General features: G+C 42.3%; 1 protein-coding gene across 23 annotated transcripts in view; it reads right to left on the bottom strand.

Moving 5' to 3' along the window:
• GNG7 (G protein subunit gamma 7) overlaps nucleotides 1-22,663 on the bottom strand; it is a 141,316-nt gene that overhangs the window by 102,599 nt on the left and 16,054 nt on the right. For 3 of the 23 annotated variants that reach the window (XR_012642629.1, XM_074978114.1, XM_074978112.1), the window contains exons 2-3: nucleotides 14,060-14,136; nucleotides 13,450-13,540 (exon numbers count right to left, since the gene is read on the bottom strand). The exons of 3 other annotated variants lie outside the window; for them this stretch is intronic. The gene's annotated coding sequence lies outside the window, so the exon portion shown is untranslated. Of the gene's footprint in view, nucleotides 1-7,463; nucleotides 7,510-13,227; nucleotides 13,350-13,449; nucleotides 13,541-14,059; nucleotides 14,137-22,663 lie in introns of those variants that run through there. 17 more of the 23 variants (XR_012642628.1, XR_012642635.1, XM_074978113.1 and 14 more) reach the window with 10 other exon arrangements.

Raw genomic sequence — 22,663 nt, 5'->3', positions numbered from 1 at the left:
GCAAGAAGTGTTACCAGCCAGTAAGGATCTGGAGCAGCGTTTCCCAAACTTATTTGGCCACAGAACACTATAACTATACTATTACGAATAGTAACAGAGAGGGAGCCGTGCTAGTCTATATACTGTCAAAACAAAAAAACAGTCGAGTAGCACTTTAAAGACTAACCAGATTTATTAGGTGAGCTTTCATGGGACAGACCCACGTCTTCAGAGCATAACTATACCAGAACAGACTCAATATTTGAATATACTATTATGAATAGCATACTATTATGAATGCATTATACATATTAAGATACTTACAATTTAAATATTGCTCAAGATAGTGCTATCGACTAATCATTTTGCATTGACACTACAGAGAGATTTCCAACATCCAGTACCAAGGACTGCAGACCTACACACTGGCTGGATAGAAAAAAATAAAAGATTTAAAAAAAAATGGAATTTTAAATTTAAAAAAAATCAGTTTAAGTTTTAAACATAACTACACAATTTTTCATTTAAAAATAGGTTGCAGGTAAATCCCATTCTGAACATACACTTACAGTGTCATAAAAATGAATTATTGGTTCTAGTCTATCCAGCCTAACTACTAACTCCTGCTTCTTTAAAGTTCTGAGCTTTCAATTTCTGTCTTTAGCAGACTAAAAAGAAACCTGTGCAAATTCAGACACAGGCCAGACAGGACTGTTTTTGTTCAGTGCTTTGTTGGTGTTGGACTTTGGCCAAGCATGACAATATGACATGAGACATTGTCTTAGTAACAGAGACAATAGAGAGGCAAGGACAGAGGCAGCGGAGATAGGAACTGTGGCATGGACTGGAAAGAAAAAGGGAAGATGCTCAGCACACACACAGCTTCCTGTATTCCCCCTCTCCCCATGCTTTTGCCACAGAAAAACTGCCATAGTCTTTCTTACACCCAGATCCTATCTGGGAATATTTTGGAGAAATTTGTTCCTTGGGTAAAAAGGAAAATGTGTCAAGAGTGAGCAGTGCAAGATGATGATACAGGGTGTAGTTGCAAAAATGAAAGCTCATAAGGAAAAATTATTATTAGATGAAAATGACATGGATGAAGATGGAGAGCAGTCTGAGTGGCTCAGCTAGTTATAATTTAAATAATACATCATTCTTCAAGACTCTGTGACTTTTAGTGTGCGATTTGACAAGAAAGTTTCCAAAGTCGTTTCCTGTATTGGATGTTGCTAGAAAAAAAGTTTACTTTGGCTAATCCTTATGGCTCATTTAATTTACTAGTTTAGAATTCATCACTCAAGGATACAATACAGAAAGCTACAGGGACAAAGGGTGTTCTATCAGTCTGCTGTAATTTAAATGAATAATAAAGCAACTATGCACTTAGGCTATTTCTATGCAATATCAAGTGTCTTTTATAAGGGAAAGGAATGACACACTTTCCCAGATGTCTTGCTTCCCCTTCCTAGTTGGTCTCGGTATAACAAAGTCAAAGAACTGATCTCAGTTCAACAGCATAAAACATAACAGTGAAAAATAGTCAAAGCAGCTCAGAGAGCAGAGAGACTTCAGCCAGGCCTCCAAGATCCAACTGTAAGAGGGATAATAAAGTAATTCAGTAACTGGATTCCTAAAATATCCTCACCAGGCTCCCAACCTACCCAATCTTTTATAACTCTACTACAGAATTTAACTGACAGTAATACAGGGCCAGGGGAGTGTAAACAGTGCGATCTTATCTGCTTCTCCCCATACAATTTAAATGAAATTAGCATCCAGTCCAAAGCTGGGTTGAAACTACTGGATGTGGTTTTACACCAAGGAACTGTAGAGAACATTATGGCTTCTAATCTGCAAACAGATTTAAATAGTAAGGTACTTTGGCCCTGCGAAGTATGCACAGTTGTTTAAATGCTTTGACTGTTCAGTAAGGTGAGACAAATAGTAAGCTGCTAAAAGGAGTCAAACCACCATTTTGAAACTGCATACGGAAGCTCAAGGGTTGCTTTATTTGAAGACTCAACTCTCTCACCAGAGCACAGCTACATTTTGACGAGATGAAGCTGTACTGAGTAGAGACAACCGGTCCCCTGCATAAGATGGGAACATAATAGGAAGAGATATCAAGCTCCCCATGCAGTAACATTTTTGAAAGTTCAACAAATGAATGTGAACAAGTCCTATGCCCAACTTTGCAGGTTTGTTAAAGCACAGAGAGCAGCACGTCTGCACTGATGTTATGAACACCACCAAATGAGAACTTCCTAAAACACTTACATCTAATTAAGGGGAAAAAATGAATTGATATGAACAAGCATCGAGCTAAGGTTTACTCTACCAGTAACTGTCAGAGCCTCTTCAACATATATTACCCTGAGGCTGATGAACAGTTCAGGTATCAGGAGTGCCTGTGGGAATGAACAGCACTGCCCAGCTCACAAACTCTTAATATACCAAGAAGCACCCTTAATCTTTTAGCAGTTATAAAGCTCATCATAATGGAGTACCAGGCCAGTTTGTTACAAAAGCCAGAGGGCAATTATAGAGGCTGTTCTTTTCTGCAATCCACCTTTTGGACAAGTGTAATGGTCACTCACTTTCCACTAATCTAGTGATCAGATGATGCACAGGCCATTCAGAAAACGTTGGCTGGCAGAAGGGAAATGACCCCAAAGTTTACATAAGAAGGGCAAAAGCAGACATAGGGAACTGTGGTATGGCTTCATATACTGGACCAGCTGGCCAAATGTAAGGAATACTTCAACTATAACGACCTCCTCCACACACCAGGTGGCACAGTAAGTGTTTTAAATCATCTGCTCGAGCTCCAGTTTCCAATCCCAGAAAAATACACTTCCAAATTCCAAAACCTTCCCAAAATGTTGAACCTTTTATTCCATAGCAATTGCAGCAAGCTCTAGTGAGAGAAGCGGGGCAATGGGAAGTTTTGATTCAAGTTTCCTTTATGGTAGTTTAAAAAGGAGCAGGCTTTCAGAGTCTTGGCAATGTTTGCAAAGGCTTTTGTGAGGGCTTTTAATTACGTCCTCAGACTGTGAGGTCTGCAGGGCTGTATGCAGCACCTTGCACTACTGCTCCCAAACCTGGCTGAAGCAGTTGGACACCTCAAGGTAGCGGTTCTATTAATTACTAATGAGGAAGCAGAAAGGCAGAACATGCTTACAATCAGCTGGCAAATCATATGTTTGGACTACAAGCTTCATGTCTCCTGTTATACTACAGCCACATAACACATTCAGCAAGGCCCACTTGCAAGAATTTTACTTAAAGCATAATAAACAAATGGCTGTTTTGTTTACTCTGAATAGAAGCTTGTTGCAACAGTTCATTTTTCCCCTGCCTGGCTTGTAAACAGTGCAAGCACGTCAGTTCCTAAACTCGGAGCTGATTAATAACATATGTGGCTGCTGTAATCTTCATGCATATTTAGTCCAGAAGTCTACACAAGAATCGAGGGGTGAAAGCGCCTGCATAATTTGGAACAATTCTCAGAAATACAACCCCCTCTTCAAATCTTCCTGATAAACAAAGTACCACCTTTGGTGTTTTCCACAGAAATAAGCATTTTGTTTACAGGGCTTGCAGAATTCCACTCCAGAGGTTAGCCTGTTCTTGCTCTGACGGATGAAAAACAAGCATGACCTTGGACTGTTGCAAAAAAAAAAAAACATCGACCCCCCTCCACACACACACACACACTCCCTCGCTCACAGTGCAGAGGTAAAGGCGGACTCATCATGCGGTGTGACCAAGCTGACCAGGAACAGAAAGAATGAGAACATGAAATCCTGTTTAAAAGTCAACATCCCTGCAGGGAAAAACAGAAGTCCCAGAGCCAAGAGAATGAAATGAACTGGATGCCACTCCTGGTTTAGTTCACATTATGTGGTTTGCACTCATCATTTCTTAGCTGGTGAAATGAATACAGGAAGGCAAATGCCCCACTAGTATATTGGCTGAAGCCCTCACTGTTTATCACAGCCCTCCTGTGGAAGGTCTGTCCCAGCATTCAATCTTTTACTCATTACCACAAGGCTCTGAAAGACCCCTCATGCCAGAAGCCCTTGCTCCAATCTGCTCAGGGAGTGGATAAACATACAGAGACTCCTTTTAGTACAAATAAGGCATTTTGAAAGATACCCAGGCAGTAACCTAAATTCTCTTCAAGCCTTCCGTGTCTTCCGGAAGCACACAGCCAGCAATGCACTCGCCCCAGGGCACAGATTCAAGCCTCTAAATTCAATGCAAACACAAGACATACAAGAACAGAAGCAAAGCAGAGCTTTTCCTCCCAAGGAAAAACCCACAGGTTGGAATTCTTTCAGAGGAAACCTCTGGCACAATCTCTTCCAAAACATTCTGTCAGGTGTCTGGTTAGCCTCATGCCTGGAGGACACACCCCAAACCTGGCAGCTCATGGGAAGCAGACTGGAAGGAGACCTCTGTTGCAAATGCTCATGATTTGGTTAAACCTCAATTTTTGCCTTTTAATTTTTAAACCTCAGCCTTCAGTAATCTTGCGATGAAACAATTGCAGGGATTTGGTTTTCAAGTTTCTAACCCAGTATCTCATCTTCCAATCGTGGCTAATGACAGATGTCCCACAGGAATCAACAGAACAGCGATCCTTACCCATGACCCACTCCAGCTTTTGACAAGCAAGGCCAGGGACACCATTTCTATCCATCCTAGCTAATAGCCATTCATGGACCTCACCTCCATGAATGTATCTAGTTCTTTTTTGAGCACTGTTACTCTTGGACTTCACAACATCCTCTGTCGAGGAGTTCCAAAGGTTGACTGTTTGTTGTGTGAAGAAATACTTCCTTTCGTTTAAGCCTGCTACCTAATAATTTCATTTCCTGGCCCCTAGCTCTTATGTGATGGAAACAAGTAAATAATTTGTATTCTGCACACCAGTCATATCCCCCTTAGTCTCCTCTTCTGTAAGCTGAAAAGTCCAAGGCTTTTTAATCTCTCCTCATAAAGGCAGCTGTTCCAAACTCCTAGTTATTTTTGCTGCCTTTTTCTGGATTTCCAATGCCAAGATATATTTTTGGAGACAAAGCAACCACATCTGCATGCAGTACAGTAAGGTCTCAGAGTACGTGACCCTGCTCTTACACAGATGTCCCCCAATTCCTACTGTAAACCCTGGAAATGCAATTTCCAGTTGCACTTAACTCACCCTCCCCTGGCCCTGGCTCAAATCCCTCCCCCAGGCCCCCCCCCCCCGCTACCTCCCCAGCTCCACTCACCACCCCTGCACAGCTCCTGCTCATCTCCCTCTCCCGCCTCTGGCTCTAGTTCACCACCCCTCAGGCACAACTCCGGCTCAACCTCCCCAGCCCCAGTTCAACCCCCCGCTGGCTCACCACACGCACGCGGCTCCAGCTCCCCACCACCCCTCACACAGCTCCAGTTCAAACCACCCCTTGCCCTGCCCAGGTTCCAACCCCTCACGCACAGTCCCATTTCCATCTTTCTGCCCCAGTTTAAACCCCCACCATGCATGGCCCAAGCTCAACCCCCAGGAGCCTGGATCACCATGTGAGCAGGGCTCCAGCTCACCTTCCACCCCCATGCACAGCTCCAGCTCAACTCCACCCCTCACCACCCTGCAGCCCTAAACCCCCGCACAGGCTTAGCCCCCACACCCTCACCCACCTCCCGGCTTAACCCTCTCCAACTGTCCCCACACCCCAGAACTTAACTTTCTGCTGCTTGCCCGGCAAAAAGCTGGACCTTCCACTTATGCAAAATCTGGGTTACGCGAGGGTATGTGGAATGGAACCCTCGTGTAACAGGGTCTATACTGTATTCACGATGTGGGTGTACCACAGATTTATATCAAGGCAGTAAGACATTCTCTGTCTTAGTCTCTATCCTTTTTGCAATGAGTCTTAACGTTCTATTTGCTTTTTGACTGCTGCTGCACATTGAATAGATGTTTGGTGAGAACTAATCCACAAGGAGTGCAAGATCTCTCTCTAGCGGTAAAAGCTAATTTAGCCCCTCTCACTTTATACCTATAACTGGGACGTTGTTTTCCCAATATGTATTACTCTGCATTTATCAACAAGTCCCAATCCAAATCAACACCCCATTGCTGTAGGCACAGTACAAGCCCCTGAAGAACGTACAATAGGTAAAAGTGGATCGGAAACAATTGAAGGGACTCACCCACATTCACAGCAGGAAACGGAACGCAGGTCCCCAACTCCTATTCCAATGCTCCCGCCACTGAACAATGCTGCCTTTCATTAGGCAATGAGAGATGCTAGGTACCACACTCATGGAAGATGAAGAGGCAGACAGCAAAAGGCTTGCTTTTTGGATGCAAATAGAACTTCATTTGCTACATTGCTAATCAAGTAACTTAGGGACCTGTTACACAGTCTACCAACAGGCTAATTAAAGCATCATTAATGCCAATTAATTTGACTCAAGCACTGGGACACATTCTCGCATGATTCTGATTCATGGAAGTACTGTAATTTTGTAAGTGAAGTAACCATCTAGTACGTCATTATGGCTCACCTTGTAATATTCACTTCTGGGCTAGAAGGTCACAGACCCAAGGCCCATACCAGGGCTTTGTACATCACTGTTACACCAGCGTTACATAGGAAAAGAGGATGATGCATTGTTGAAGGAGCAGTTGCTCAGGAGAGATACTCCATATACAGTTGTTGTAATTGGACAGTAAGAATGCTAGCCAGGTACTACATACCAGAATTATAAGGTGCAATCTACTGGCAGACCAAGTTACAAATCATGTCACTTTTCTGAGAAGCCCAATATATTTGAAATCAGCTCTATCAGCCAGTTTTAGGGGGACTGCAAGCACTCCAAATACAGGGGAAGCTGATCCTCCCACCACCAGCTTCCCTCTGCTCCTCCCAGCAGTCTTCACATTTTTCATCACTAAGGGTTGGTCTACACTAGGCAGGTAAGTCGATTGCAGATATGCAATTCTAGCTACGGCAACTCCATATCTAGAATCGACTTTCCTGTCAACCTTGCTTAGTAAGGATGGCCAGGTGAGTTTCTCCCATCGACTTCCCTTGCTCCTCGCGACAGCAAGGAGTACAGGGGTTGACTGCTGACCCCTGATAAGTCGCATTCGTGGGTCTCTACCAGGTGCACAATCCTAAGCAGGTCAATCTTCCAGGTAATGTAGACATGGCCTAAGAGTATGACCCAGAATTCTCAGCAAGTACGCTGTGGCTGCTGTTTCATCAGATCACGGAGCAAGTTGCCGAAACATTACAAATGGCAACTGGCCTGAGGATAATGGGTTCCTGAAAATGGGAGGTTTTAGGCACTGGGGGAGGGGGGAGCAGCCTTCTCTCCCTTCCTACTGTTCTGATCCATACATCAAGTGGTCAATACTGAGAGATGGAAATCTATAAAACCCATTCAAACAACCAGGAAATTAGGTTACTCAGCTCCAGTCACACCTGCTTTTGTAGACTTACTCAGCTACTTGCGGGCTTCTCAGCAAGCCTGCAAAAAAAAAAGGAGAAAACATTCTAAATAGGTCAGCTGCTGGAAACCAAGGAAAGTAGGAGAAAGGTATCTATGAACACATACTGGTTCATAGGGAGTCGTAGGGGGAGGGTGCACAGAGAAAGAGGTAACAGAAGTTCAAGAAATGTTGCCTGGAAACATAAGCTCTCGGGAAAGAGGCGTTTAAGTAGCAAAGAGATCCTGCAGAGACAGGTGTGGAAACCGAAGGGTGCGGGGAGTGGGGGGAGAGGAGAGAAGAGGAGAGGAGGTGTGCTTTACCACTCCCAGGTTCTGCTCTTGGCCCTGGAGCTCTGCTCTCACACTCCCTTGCCCGAGCGTTCCAGCTGCCAGTGGCACCTGGCTGCTCTCAGTTCCTCTTGGCCTCATGCCTGGGGCATCACAGGTGGAGTGACAGCTGCCCCCAGCAGCCAGCCCCCAGCCCCCAGCCCAGAGCTCTGCTCCCAGACCCAGACCCCAGCCTTGTCCCTGTTACCTCTATCTGCCTCACCCCAAGCCACAGCCCTTCTCCTGGCCCCAACTCAGGGTGGGGGTGGGGGGGAGGAAACTTAAAAGGATGGGGGAGGGGAGAAAGTCTGTGGCAGGGGCTTGGCTTTCGTCAGCAGCCCCACTGTGAAAAAAAATCTTCCAGCATCACTGTCTGAAGAAGAGATAGCCAACATACCCTCACAAAAAGGTAGGTGCTGACGGTCAAGACAAGCACATCTGCCTACCCAACCGTTTCACTCCCTTAGCAAGGCATTGTGGGATACTCAGAACAAGAGACAGTATACAGCCATGCTCTCAGGCTTTGTCTTTCTATGAATGAGCAATAGGCGAAAAGGATACACAATAAACCCCACAGACATCCCCATTCTATCTACAAGAGTTAAGTCTTTAAAGAAATAGGACAAGCTACTTCCATCAAATACTTGAGGTAACATACCCTAAATGATCTCTTGATAGCTATTTAAAGCCTTGGAAAAATGTTACACTGCAATCACTCGGGAAAGCATAGCGTCCATGGAAAGAACTGAATTTATGTTTCACTGGTAACACTGAACACTATTTTCAAAAACACTAACAAGCACGCCAGTTTCCTCCAACTGGCTGGAAAACTAAATTTACAAAAACACTAAGGAAAAAAGTAGGTTACAGTAATAATCCTTTCCTTGGCTAAAAGACATACTAGATGATTTCCAGATCTTCCCAGTCTCTAACAACATCAGCAAAAACATCATTTTTCCCCCTTTTAGGGGAAAAGTAAGTAGTGGGGAGAAGAGATGATAAAACCCCTAGAAACATGGCCATATTATAACAGTAAAAGGCTGCCCACACTTTGGCAAAATAGCTTCAAAGGTCATCTGCCATTTCTGCCATAGAAAAAAGCATTAAACTCACCATCAAATGTGGCACACGTTCAAGCTGGGAGTTTGTTTTCAACACTTAACGTGTATTTAGCTTTTAAATAACATAGTGAAAAAATGTCTGCTGTGTAACTGGATGAACAGACTAAACTAACCACTCTCAATGCTTTCAATCTTCCCTCATAGGTCATGTTTTCTAGACCTTTAAATCATTTTGTAGCTCTTTTCTGGACCTTCTCCAATTTGTCATTATCTTTCATGAAAAGCAGTGCCCAGATTTGGACACACTACTCCAGCTGAGGCCTAATCAATGTGGAGTAGAGCAGAAGAATTACTTCTCGTACATTGTTTACACCATTCCTGTTAATATTTCCCAGAATTATGTTTGGATTTTTTGGCTGGAGTGACACTATACCCCTTTCTGCAGTTCTCCCTCCTAGAAGATTTCCCATTCTACACATGGGAAATGGATTGCTCTCTTTTCTCAGGAGTACTTTACATTTGTCCTTGTTGAATTTTTCCTTCTTTAACTCAGACCATTTCTCCAGTTTGTCTACATCATTTTGAACTAAAATCTTATCCTCCAAAACATCTGCAACCCCTCCCAGGTTAATATCATCCCCAAAATTTATCTGGGTACTCTTGATGCCATACCTAAGTCACTGATGAAAATATTTAACAGAACTGGTCTCTAGACCAACCCCGACAAAACCCCACTCGTCATGCTCTTCCAGCAGGATTGTGAACTGATAACCACTCCCTGGGCACACAGTGCATTGTAGCCACTCCAAACTAAGACTGGCCAAATGGAATGGCACACAGGTTCCTGTACTGATACTGTTAACAGGTAAGTCTCATTGGCCCCCAAACCAATGCTAAACTACTCCTTGAGCAAGGTGCTCATCCCTTCCCAAGCTATACTTTTGGGGTTAACCTGAGTCCATCATTAGAGAAACTTTAAAAATTCAGTTGTTTAATACAGAATTGAGGGATTACAAGACAGTGAAACATGGGAAAAAATCTTTAGCCAATAGGAAAAGACACAGAAACAAGGTTAACAGTGTTTTAGATTTGCAAATTCCTCCAAGCACAGGTTTTTATTTCAGAAGCTTCTGAGGTTTCATTTCAACGTGCTTTCATGTTATACAAGTGCCCTAACTTCTAGAGGCTGATGTGAAGTCAATGAGACATTTCAGAGACAGTCAATTAATAAGGAAACTAGACAAATATCAGTGAATCTTGAGAAAACATGATACTCCCGATACAATAGTGAGAACTGGAACAGGGCGACATAATTTTTGCTGGATCTAGGTCAGTAACCGAGCAATCTTCATTTAACTTCAGGAAGAGGGCAATCACCAGAATTTTTTAAAAAAATTAAAATTGGGCCTGCTAAAGATTGTTATATTTTAAAAGACATACTGGTTGTGTACAGCCTTCTGAATGAATTCCATTGACAAAACACTGGTTATTCATCTAGAAGGGCTGAATGGAACAAGAGAGCTCTCAAATGCATTCTGAAAATAGAAGCCAAGTCTAGCAATGACATTTCAAACAGCTGCCCTACTTCAGGAATAAAAAATGCTACACAGCAGGAGTAGGAACCTATGCTAAAGAAAGAGGATAAGCACCCCCCCGCCCCTCAGAACAACTCACCACTCTAGTGAACATGTCATTTTTTATTTCAATGTGCAGGGACTTACATGGATCATGTCTATATATTGAAACATATTTCCTGTCTGGAATTATACAATAGAGAGATGAGAGAGTAACCACTTCTAGAGAAATTATCAGCTAGCAGTGTTACTCTCCGGACCAGACAAGTTGATGCCAATACAACATGTCCTGGCCTACTGAAAATTAAGACATGAATGTTTTCATTGCCTCTCTCTTCCCTCCCTGTCAGCCCATTCACTTTCATTATGTTTTGACTCAAACCAGCATTTCATTACAGTCCACAGGAGGGCACTCTCCTCCAATTATGCGAATGCTACTTGGGATACATTTCCCAGATACCAAATACACTTCTTGCACACTGGTGGCCAACACAAAAATGGATTGGGGGGCAGGGTGGAGGGGAGACAAAAATATACCACATTCTTCCCTTATAGTGAAGCAGCCTAGCAGGACATTTTGGATGTCAATACACTCCATTTCTGCTCTCCTTTGGAAAAACTGGGGGAACTGCCAGTCATGCAGATATGGACCACGTGATTGGTATAAATATCACTCGGGCCTCCTTTCAGCAAGTGAATATCTGCTAATATATCCTGGGACCAAGGATCTTAGATCACTATCAGAACCAGTTAGAGAGCTAAACAGCTTTCCCATATGCTGTGAAGTGCAAGTGCCAGGGACATACTGCCCTCTTGTGACAATTCTAGAGTTGTTAGCCAGAATCTATTACCAGCAACAAGAAAAAGACGAGGGGGACTAGCATATATCAATGGCATTGCTCTCTGAAAAGTATCAGAATAAGAGCGAAAGCACCTCTTCTCAAAATCCCTTGCTGGTGAGTTCAATCTACTTGATTTCTAGCCTATGTTTGCTTTCAATTCCATGAGGACTTGGTTTGGAAGAAAACAAGTATGAGGCTGAATCACTTGAATAAAAGGGACAGGTCTAGAGTGGAATCAAACCACCATGCAGGTCAGTTTTATTTAATAAACTTAACGTATTTCAAGTCACTATCACTATTTTATGATCCAAAGAAGAAAAAAAGACCAACTAATCATTGTCTGACTAAACAGTGACTACCAAGAAATCTATGTAGAAATATTTGAGGCGTATACACATCAACGAATGCGAACAAAAAATTTAGTGAGAATGTAGTTCTCCCTCAGAAACCAGTCTAGCCAAACTATCTAACGCTCGGCTAAGCAATGAAACAAATCACAAAGGCGGCAAGGGGCACGAGTGAACATCAGGGAGGGAGACGTATTCAGGAACATAATATTGGGCTCTCAAATGGGTGAAAATTAAAGTGGAAAATTTAGGCTGAACACAAAAATAATTTGAACAGTACAATTCAGTAGCCTTTGAAAATTCTGCCAAAGAAGTCACCCCATAAACACATTTTAAACACTAGAATGAACACACAAAGGAGAGGGTTCCACAATCTGAAAAACTAAAAACATTACAATTCTTATGAAGTGTCATTTTTCATTTTGTGTAGAACAAGGAAGGGAGGGACGAAGCAGTGGATAGGGCCTGGTGTCCCAATGGGGGATGAGGAGGCAGGCAATTTAAAAAGGGTGCTGCCACTGTAGCGGTAGCTGGGAACTCTACCAGGTCCTTACAAAGCCAATGGAGAGGCTGCATGCATGGACACATGGATGGCAGGTTGAGGCTCCCCCTTGCAGGGGGACAACACCCCAATTCCACTCCTTCCTCTTACAGTCCTCCGCAGTGGCTGGAGACAGGAGACTCCCCCTGCCTCCTCCCTGGGTCAGAGCTGCAAGCCTCCCCTCCCAGAGAAGCCCCCCTTGTGAGAGGAGTTCCAGGTTGGCTGCAAACCCCCTGCCTAGAGAAGCCTGGAGTGCATGCCTTGCCATCCGCCCTGCATATACAGCAGAGGAACACCAGGCCAGATGGCACCACACCTCTCCCAGACCTGACCTGCTCTGGAGAAAAGCAGCTCTTCAAAGAGGCTTTCAATACACCCTGTGTAGCTGAGCAGTAAATACTGCCAGACTAGCTGTGGGGAAGGGAGGGGAGGCATGTCTGCAGTTGGCATGGGGTTCCTCCAGGCAGGTGGGCAATGAGGCTTTGGTCAGCCATGGGGCCCTCTGTCAAGGGGCAGCCACTCAGGGTTTCTCGGAGGGACCAGGGCCTTGTGGCTGTGGCCAAGGAAGAGGGACCTGGGACCCACTGATTATTCTGTTCTAGGGCCTGGAATTGCTGTTGGCAGACTCGGCGAGGGTACTAGCTTGGGATCTGGGAAACCTTGTTTGATTTCCTGCTCCACCACACATTCTTCTGTGTCACCTTGGGAAAGTCACTGAGCCTTTTTATGACCCTGTTCCTTGTCCTTGTCCCCCAGATAGCAATGTTTCCCTGCTTTACCACCGTGTCATGAGGCATTCAGATAGGGCAGCCAGAAGGGCCATGAAGACAATCCAAGAGTCAGTATTTAGCCGTTTCATAACATTTCACATTCATGGATTGTTTGTACACTGTGCCCTTTGTACAAGTGTAGACCCAGGGCAGTCTTATGGACTTCTCCCACAGCAAATTCTAAATGTGCAGATGTGATCTAAAAAGTTCGACTGTTCCATCAATTTTCCTTGCGATGCTCAATTCAGGTTGCCACTCAGCATTACCTAGATGACCCATGAACTAGGATACTCACAATATGATCCCAAAGTTAGAGACCTGTACATCCTTTCTTGCCAAAAGAGGCCTGAAGTGCAGTTGCAGCTTGACACATCCTCCAAAATGCACCAGAGAGCAAACAGCTATCTCAGCCTTTCAGGGTGCAGCCCAAGCAAAATGCACGAAGATTTAGCATTTAACTGCTATTAGGACAAAAGATAGTTCAAATAACTCTCTGTACATAATGCTGAAAAATTACCTTTCAGAATAAACACGAAAAGATCTTGCAAGAATCAGCTGTATACACTGCTATTGTAAGTTTCCAGCAAGAAGAGTGTTACAAGGAGCATCTGGATTAGGGTAGAAGGCAGACAACCCTTAGACAGGAACTGGTACTATCTGTTTCAAACATACATTTCTCCCAGCTCCTCTCTGCCAGATATCCCCTAGTACTGTGGTGGTCAACACACTAGCCACTCACCATGTGTAGCTATTTGGCCAGTTGAGCGTGACTAGTTGACTTGAATAATTAATATATTTTCATAATAATGTGACTAGTTCACTTTTGAACTGTTTGGATACCACGGCCATCTATCTTTCCATCTAAACCCATATCCTTTATAGGGGACCAAACAAAATCCAGAACATACAAACAATGTTTAATAAACCTGGGGCAAATCTTAGCCACCCTGGCAGTCTCTCTGATTGGATTCTAAGCTTATTGCTACCCTCCTCCTCAAGCCACCAGGGAGAAGCAATTAAACAGTTCTCAGTTTTTGAAATTCAGGGATTCCTACACCAAAGAAACTGACAAGAGGCACAGTAGTTACTTTAGCTGTCTTTTGTGGTGTACTTAACACAAAACATACCTGTGTAAAGGATGTCAAAACTACTTTTTTCAGCACCAAGGTAGCTGCTTTCTCTGGCTTGACTGAAGACAACCTTCCTTAACGAAAACAAAACAGAAGAGAATTTACAATGATAGTGAGGTACTTACTGTGTTTGACCAGAAACTTTGTTGGCACTGAATACACTTGGTAGCTATCACTGCTCCCAGAACAGCGGATGTCCTGTGTAGTCCTACAGCACTGAATCTAACAGATATTGTGTTTCCTATTTGGCAGGCATTTATTATAAGAAGGGTGATAAAAACCACTTTGCACTGATTTTTCAGAGATTGTGTAGGATAGGCAATTTTTCCTCCTATTAAGTTTGGATGGTGCAAAAATACTTAAATAATTATGATGTAATGTTATAGTTTACTATTCATGCTGGTTAGCTGAGACTTTGATCACAGACACCAATGAAGACTGGAGCTCTGTGATTAAGTACTTCTTAGTTGTTCCTCCAGATGGCTCCCTCACCAAAATGACTGCCATTCATAAATACAGGGATTTGTTTGTTTGTTGAAATCTACTGTTAGGCATAACAAAGAATGAAGAACAATTCTAAGTGCTTAGTCAGCCTTCAACTGAGGTATATCAGAACTTTTCTCCTCCTGCTGAGTGTAATAGGGATACCATGGAACTGGTCACATACACGTAACGTTTTTCTGAAGTCGTAAGAGAAGATTTCAGAGAGATGAGCCAAAAAGTGCAAAACATGGCATGAAGACGGGCACTGTTAAGAAAAAATAATAATGAAAACTCTAGAAAGATTTAGCCATAGGTCATGCCTACAGCACTACTCCAGTTTCCTTCCTCACCAGAGCAAACACGTAGAGCCTAACGAATCACAGAAAATAAATGTGCACTTCAGCAGTTCTCCCCACCTGAAAACATAATTCTGAAAGATTTTATTTGCAAGTCTCTTTTCTTGTTCTCTGACCCTCAAGGACAGAACAGGAAGTAATGTGTTTTATTTATATCACAACAGATCAAGATTAAATCTCAAGGAAATCTTCCTAAATGTCAGAATTGGAGAACAATGGAACAAACTACCTGGGCAAGTCACGGAAGCTCCTTCACTGGGGATTTAAAAAAAAAAAAAAAAGAGGCTGACAACCATTTGTTTTGGATAGATAGACACAACAAATCCTGCTTCTTAGCAGGGGGGTTAGATTACGTAACCATTGTGGTCCCTTCTAACCTTATCATTCTTTGATTCATTATAGCAAATATATAGTTTCCTATAAATTGAGCTGTCTAGATACTTTTCAAATGTAAGCCAGATTGGATGAGACAACACTATTTGCCATGTTTTCAAAATACAGCCAAACGTGCTGAGACCTGAGAATTGTTAGTTATATACTCACAGATCTGTTCACTATTTTTCAAAAATTTAGCTCCAGGAGAGAAAAAAAAAAAAATCTAATTTCTTGCCCAAAAATCTTTACTGTATTTGATTACCTATTACAATAAAATCCTTTGGCAAAATCTTAAGTCCTTTGTGGTCAAGAGAGGTTTTGTTATGGACTTCAGTGGGGCCAGAATTTCAATCCTTGCATTTAAACATCCATAGGCTGCATCTACATTTGCAAGCACTTTTGGGGGGGAAAAAATAAAGCAGGCCTTTTCTAAAAGAACCCCTGGAGCATCTACACACAAAATACACTCTTTTGATCTGAACGCAGCACTTTTTCCAGTGGCCCTCTTCCTATCCCAGATGAGGAAGAGCACCTTTTCCTGAAAGATTCTTTCAGGAAAAAAAAATTGTGTAGATGCCCCCCCCCCCCCTTTTTTTTTTTGGAAAGACATCCTCACAGGTGCTATGTGGAGGCTCTCTATCAAAAGAGTGGACTGATTTTTTTTAAATCCACTTTTGTGTGTGTGGACATGCTCTTTTGAAAGAGATCTTCCGAAGAACTTCTTTCGAAACGTTGCTGTAGTGTAGACATAATTCATGTCCATAGCTTCAAATGGTATTGCAGTAGTTTACTACATGATGGCAGGAAGTTGCCTCACCTTTTTCCCTATTTTTCCAGGGAATGGTTAGCCAAGTTGATTCCTCCTGGACTGAAGCCTTCTGTAGAGGTTACATTTTTGAGATATTGAGGGGGCAAAGGGAGAGCAAGACACCAGAACTGGATTAGTGAATGAAAAGTGTTTAACAGAAGAGGCTTTTCCCTCTCTCTTTTGGGAGGTGGGATGGGGTGGGACGGGCTTACCCCTTCCCCCCGGCCCGACAGTGTCGTTTCAAACTATCCACCATCTTAAATCACAGAATCATCATAGAATTCTACGGCTGGAAAGGACCTCAGGAGGTCATTGAGTCCAGCCCTCACCTAAAGCAGGATCTACCCCAACTAAATCATCCCAGCCAGGACTATGTCAACCCGGGACTTAAAAGCCTGTAGGGATAGAGATTCCGCCGCCTCTCTTGGTAACACATGCCAGTGCATCACCGCCTTCCTGGGGAAATAATTTTTCCTAATATCCAACCTATACCTCCCCCTGTGTAACTTCAGACCATTGCTCCTTGTTCTGCCATCCGTCACAGTTGAGAACAGCCTCTCTCCATCCTCTGTAGAGCCCCCTTGCAGGAACTTGAATGCTGCTATTAAACTACCCTTTACTCTTCTCTTCTGCAAACTAAATAAGCCCAAATCCCTCAGCCTCTCCTCACACGTCATGAAATATTTAGAACTGAGAGACATTGAGGAGAGTGTACATATGGTCAACTCAGTCCCTCCTCACCCAAGTGTCAGCACTGCACCATGACTGTCAAGGTCACAGGTCTGTCACATCTACGCACAACAGGGGCTGAGTCAAGTACTACTGCAGTTTAGTGAGGGGGAAAGCAAGGAAGCTGTGCACGCTAGTTTAAAGGGCGCAAGGAAATCTTCTGCTCTGAGACAGGGTCAGCAATTCTAACTCCCAGCCTCTGTTCCTAACTGTGCTGTGTGACCTGTGACCTTGGATCTCAATTTATCCCCTCTGTGAAATAGGTGCCAAAATGCCCTTTGACCTGGGGTAATGCAATTCAGCGTTTGTCATCCACATTGACACCCTCTGCTGAAGAGGGACCCGCTAGCATTGTATTTTTATAGGACATGTGTGAACAAGCTTTGTCAGCAAGTCGCCCCTCTTGAGACTGTTGATGCTGCTCCACCAGCAATGGCACAGGTGGGCATGCTCATGTGAGCAAGCCAATTGCATTTTCACTAGTTCAGTCATCTCCGTCTAATCTGTGCAGACCCATGGACAAAAAAATACCAGTTACCTTCTGAGACCCCTCTACATCTCCTGTAGTTGTGGGTAGATTTGGGGGGTAGGTAGGAGAGAAAGGAGAAAAATCAAACAGCCGAAAGTCAGAGATACCTACTAGTTAAGACACACTGACTGCAGTCAAAGGCAAGTACGAAACAGTATCAAGCCCTCATTTTACTGGTGGGGTGAGGGGTGGAAGTCTCTAAAGTCTCTTCAAGTTTTGCTTTCTGTTGCCCAGGCTCAGAAAAACATCCCATATTATCAATCGGCCTGCTCGTAGGCCACAGTGTAACAATACCATTCTTTATGGTTATACATTCTATCTTCATGGCAACAGTTCAGAAAATACAGATGCTGTTAGCTCATGTGATAGCAAGCAACTGCAGCTCCTGCCTCCTAGAAAGGCTTCTTGTTTATGACTTTAATCATTAACTGTTTTTAAAAAAATATTTCTCTACGTGCAGCCAGCGAGGTGGCTTGACATACTAAAACAGTGATGCATGTCAAGCTTTAAAAAGCCAGAAATCATTACTGATAATCACCAGGAAGCTAGGGAAGATTACTCCTATTATGAATCGTCCGGCAGGGGAGGCAGGTTCTCAGGCAATATCAAGAGTTGAAAACAATCATTGATCTGGAGGGAGATCATTGACATAGTTTAAAACGGAGAGGACATTATAAGAATACTGATACCCTCAGGGTGCTAAGGCAAACATGGTCTTGTCATTAACAGTTACTGAAATCTAAGGGAAAGTTATTCCACATGATAGTAGGTAAAGAAGTCCATAGTTTGAACTTCTCTAATCTGGAACTCTCTCAATGAGCAAAATCCATAATCCAGCATGATTTTAGTTATACAACCAATTATGGGTGTGGCCAAGTTTCCTGTGATCCCATAAAGTCTGTTTAAAGCTACCTGTCCCAGCTCCCAGTCTTAGGTACTGTTATTTAGATGTAATTTACCCCTAAATATCTTTGAAGTGCCCAGTAAGCAGTGGAAGTGTTGGCAATGTGCTAGAAAATATTGACCTCCCGTCATTCAGTACATTCTCTCATCTGGCACCGATTAGGTGCCACGGGTGCTGGACAAGAGAGGTTCAACCTGTACAAACTACTGTATTAAAATCTAAAAAGAGGGATTTATTTTCCTCTGTACCCCAAATGTCTCAGGGTTGTGGTCTAGACATAATTAGAAGTAAAATCTACCAAAGATCATACAGTTTGTGTGGAATCCTGAGTTAAGCAGGAACTTCAGGTTTCTGACTCCCAAATATCTGGATCTTGGGAGAAGAAAGAATGGGATACCTGTGCTGAATCCCCTGCTGTGGCATCTTCAAAAAGCATACTGCTATGGGTAATCAGGCAGGAGGCAACTGCTACTGGAGAATGCAAAAAACAACATATGACCTGGAACAGAGATAACTAATGTAATTTTTGCTCCCAATAAACTGCTGCTCCATGCCTCCAAGAATATATGGAAAATCCATAAAGTTTCACGTAATAGGCAGAGGAGCGGAAGCTGTATTGGGAACACCATATGCTTCAGCCTTCTTCTGTGGCTTTTCTGTCCGAGTCCATTTATGACTTTACCTCTAAACAGTAGCAAAAACTGACTTACTGGTTACTAAATGCAGACACTAAATGATTTAAAGGATCATTAACCCCATAGAAGTACAACATCTCTTTAACACAACACAGAAAGGTAACAGCTCACTTTCAGTAAATGAAACTTTCTACAACTCGCCTCATTTTGACCATTAAACAATAAACCAAAACTCACCAAAGGCCCTGCATTCATATGTAAGCACATTGTTGTTATGTGCCAGGAGATGCCTCTTGAGTACTGATCATCTTCGCTTGGTCACAAAGAACTTGCTTTATTTTGTTTTATGCAATGACAAAAGCCTATGTAATTTAGCAAAAAGGCTACAAAAGCACTATCCATTTCCATCTGATTTACAATCCAGTGCAATGAAATTGCAATAATGACCACAGAGCACTCACTTAAGCATCCCAGGTTATTTCAGTATTTCGCTCTATTATTACAAAGGATAAATCACACTGGTCTCGAGGATATTACCATATAATTAAATACACTATCTGCTTTAGCAATGCAAAGGATTACAATATCTAAGCCTTTTGTGGCTATTAAGTCTTTCTGAACATTTAAAAAAAAATCTGTTTATAAACTAGTAGTACCCTGCCCTTCTATAGTATTTTTCATCCAAGGCTCTCAAAAGCTTTTCACATAAAGTATTAATCATTGCTCCCCACAGGGTTCTCAGCTTCATGATGGTCTAACCAAGTTTTAGTAACAGAGAGAAAGCTGTGCTAGTCTATATACTATCAAAACAAAAAAGCAGTAAAGTAGCACTTTAACAAAATAATTTATTAGGTGAGCTTCCGTGGGACAGACCCACTTCTTCAGACCATAACCATCCCTGAACAGACTCAATATTTAAGGCACAGAGAACCAAAAATAGTAATCAAGGCTGACAAATCAGAAAAAAAATATAGAAGGACCCGTGTTGGTCTATACAGTATCAAAACAAAAAAGCAGTCAAGTAGCACTTTAAAGACTAACAAAATAATGTATTAGGTGATCTTATAAACAAACAGAAGTGGGTCTGTCCCATGAAAGCTCACCTAATACATTATTTTGCTAGTCTTTAAAGTGCTACTTGACTGCTTTTTTGTTCAGGAAAAAAAAAATTACCAAGGTGAGCAAATCAGAGAGCAGAGGGGCAGGGATTAGATCAGTCAAGAATTAGATTAAGCCAAGTATGCAAAAGAGCCTCTATAGTATCCCAGAAAATTTACATTCCGGTTCAAATCATATCTTAATGTGCCAAATTTGAATATGACAGAGTTCAGCAGTCTCTTTTTCCAAAGCAGTGTGAAAATTCTTCTTCAGTAAGACCCAAACTCTTAAATCATTAACAGAATGGCCCACTCCATTAAAACGTAGACTAACTGGTTTGTGGATCAGGAGTGTTTTGATGTCTGTTTTGTGCTCATTAACTCTTTGTCTGAGAGAGTTTGAAGTCTGTCCAATATACAAAGCATCTGGGCATTGTTGGCGCATGATGGCATATATGATGTTTAGTGATCGTAAACAGATTATGCTGATTACTATTTCATCATTCACTGTTCATAACAATGTATCTACTAAATGACGGCCCAGGAAGAACTTGGAAGCGAATTATAGCGTAAGGGCAGCTCTTAAATCTGTTGCCTTTGCGACTATGCTAGAGAAATTCTTCATTAATAACTTGAACTGTAAGGTACAAACAAGAATCAGATAAATGTTTGCACCTTTCTACTCCATGCATAGGTGTGGCATCAGACCCCTTCTCAGGCAATGCACGAGAACTATTAGGAATCTATGTGGTTTTTAGAGCCACTTAGAATATGTCAATGAGAGAGAGAAAAAGAAAAAGAACCTAACACTATGGAGGTGGCCGGAGGGAACAAATCATTATGTTGATAAGTTCTAGCAATATGATCTGCTGGTGATGCAAGTTACACCACCACAATTTAACAGAAATCCCTGGAATTCTTAAATATTTAACAAACAAGTTCTTTCCCTGTAATTTTAGTGACTGACTTGAGAAAACACCTATGTACTTTACCCCAGGGAATTAAAGAATGTTGTTTTCCCAAAGCTATCTCCTCATAAAAGCTAGCCCACTAGACGTTTTATTGATCTCTCTTCTGTAGCATTTGCCCAAAATACTCTCCTCCCCCCATCTGGTATTTTCCCCATTCCCTGCATAAACTGGAGTTAGTCTGTTTAATAATTCTCGTGTGTGTTCACTTGCCTTTGCTAGGAGCACCAGTTGATCTACAATAAATGTTGATGTTACATAAACTAAAGCAGTTAGAAGCAGGTTTGCTCCAGATTAGACATGAATATGCTGTCTAAAGTGGTGATAAAGATAAGGTATTGGGATTATTTCTGAAGTCACCACTCTTAATGTCACTAAATACCAACTGGTAGCAACCCTTCCATTGGGCACCTCTTCTAGAATTGCCACTCACACAGCAGTAGTTTGGAGAGCATTGCAGGACAATAGCCAGATGTCACCTGGCTACAGGCCTTGCCCCTTTCTTAAGGAGCCATGATCTACCATAGCTACCATTCTATCAGATGCCAGGAATCAAAACTGTGTTCTAGAGTCAAACACTCTAGGTACTGGAACAGAGAAAAGTCAGGTTTGGTCTATATTAGGAGAATAAGTCAATTTTAGATACAAAATTCTAGCTATGGCAATTGTGTAGCTAGAATCAATTTATTGGAAATCGACTTATTTGACCGTCTTCATTTTAAGGAAGGTTGATGAAAGCATTTCTCCCGTCATGATAGTGAGGAATACAGGGGTTGACTGCCGGCCCCTGAGAAATCAATTTTGCATGTCTTGACCAGACATGTGAAATCAAACTCTGGAAGATCGACCTGGACCAGGTCCATCTTCATGGAAGTGAAGACAAGCGCTCAGTCTGCCATACCTGAACAAGAAGCTTTGGGTAACCTATTTCGTCTTCAACTTTGGGCATCTAACTTGGATAAATTACAGTAATCACATCTACTGGCAATCAAGTTGGAATTACATTCACAATCCTCATAAAAATAGGAGCAACAGCTGCTGCTGGCAGAAGACTGGGATTCTCTAGCATTTGAAAGCTTTTCCTTCCTTAATTAGATCTGTTTACAGTGTCAGATTACAGAAAAAGTAAACTAATATTTATAAAGCAGATTAGCAACAGATCTTTGTAAATCCAATTTGGCAAATGAACATCTTTCTGTGAATATGAAGCTTATTTGTCAGATACTGATGGCAAGGACAAGAGATGGGTCAGAAATCCACATGCAATTTTCTTTTAATAATAAATAAGAATTTTTTGGCAAAGTTACGAAAATACATGGACAGCTCACAGAAACCCCTGAAAAGAGTATTTAGAAACAAAATTTTGCCCATGTATTTGCAGGATTCGTCCTCTATCATTCACATGAAAAGTAAGAATTCCAATAGAGACTGTCTGGTTTCTCAGATGCATTTTGTAGCTTTTGTTTCTGTAGTTAGTAGTGTATATAGATAATTAAAACTTCTTAGGGATACTTTGAGCCAAAAGGTCTGCAGAAACTATGGTAATCAGAATCTACATGGTGAAATTTAAAAGGGCACTGAACTTTAATACTTGTCAGTCTCAGAGACTGTGTCCGCTAACTGTGCCACTCCCTCATATCATGCTGTTGCGCCAGTATCTGACTTCAACTTTCAACATCCTATGGGAGCAGCTATTGTTTTTTAAGTAAGTTTAACA

This window comes from Carettochelys insculpta, chromosome 27, assembly GCF_033958435.1.
Source record: "Carettochelys insculpta isolate YL-2023 chromosome 27, ASM3395843v1, whole genome shotgun sequence".
Lineage (NCBI taxonomy): Eukaryota > Metazoa > Chordata > Testudines > Carettochelyidae > Carettochelys > Carettochelys insculpta.
This window is presented reverse-complemented; position numbering and strand designations above follow the sequence as displayed.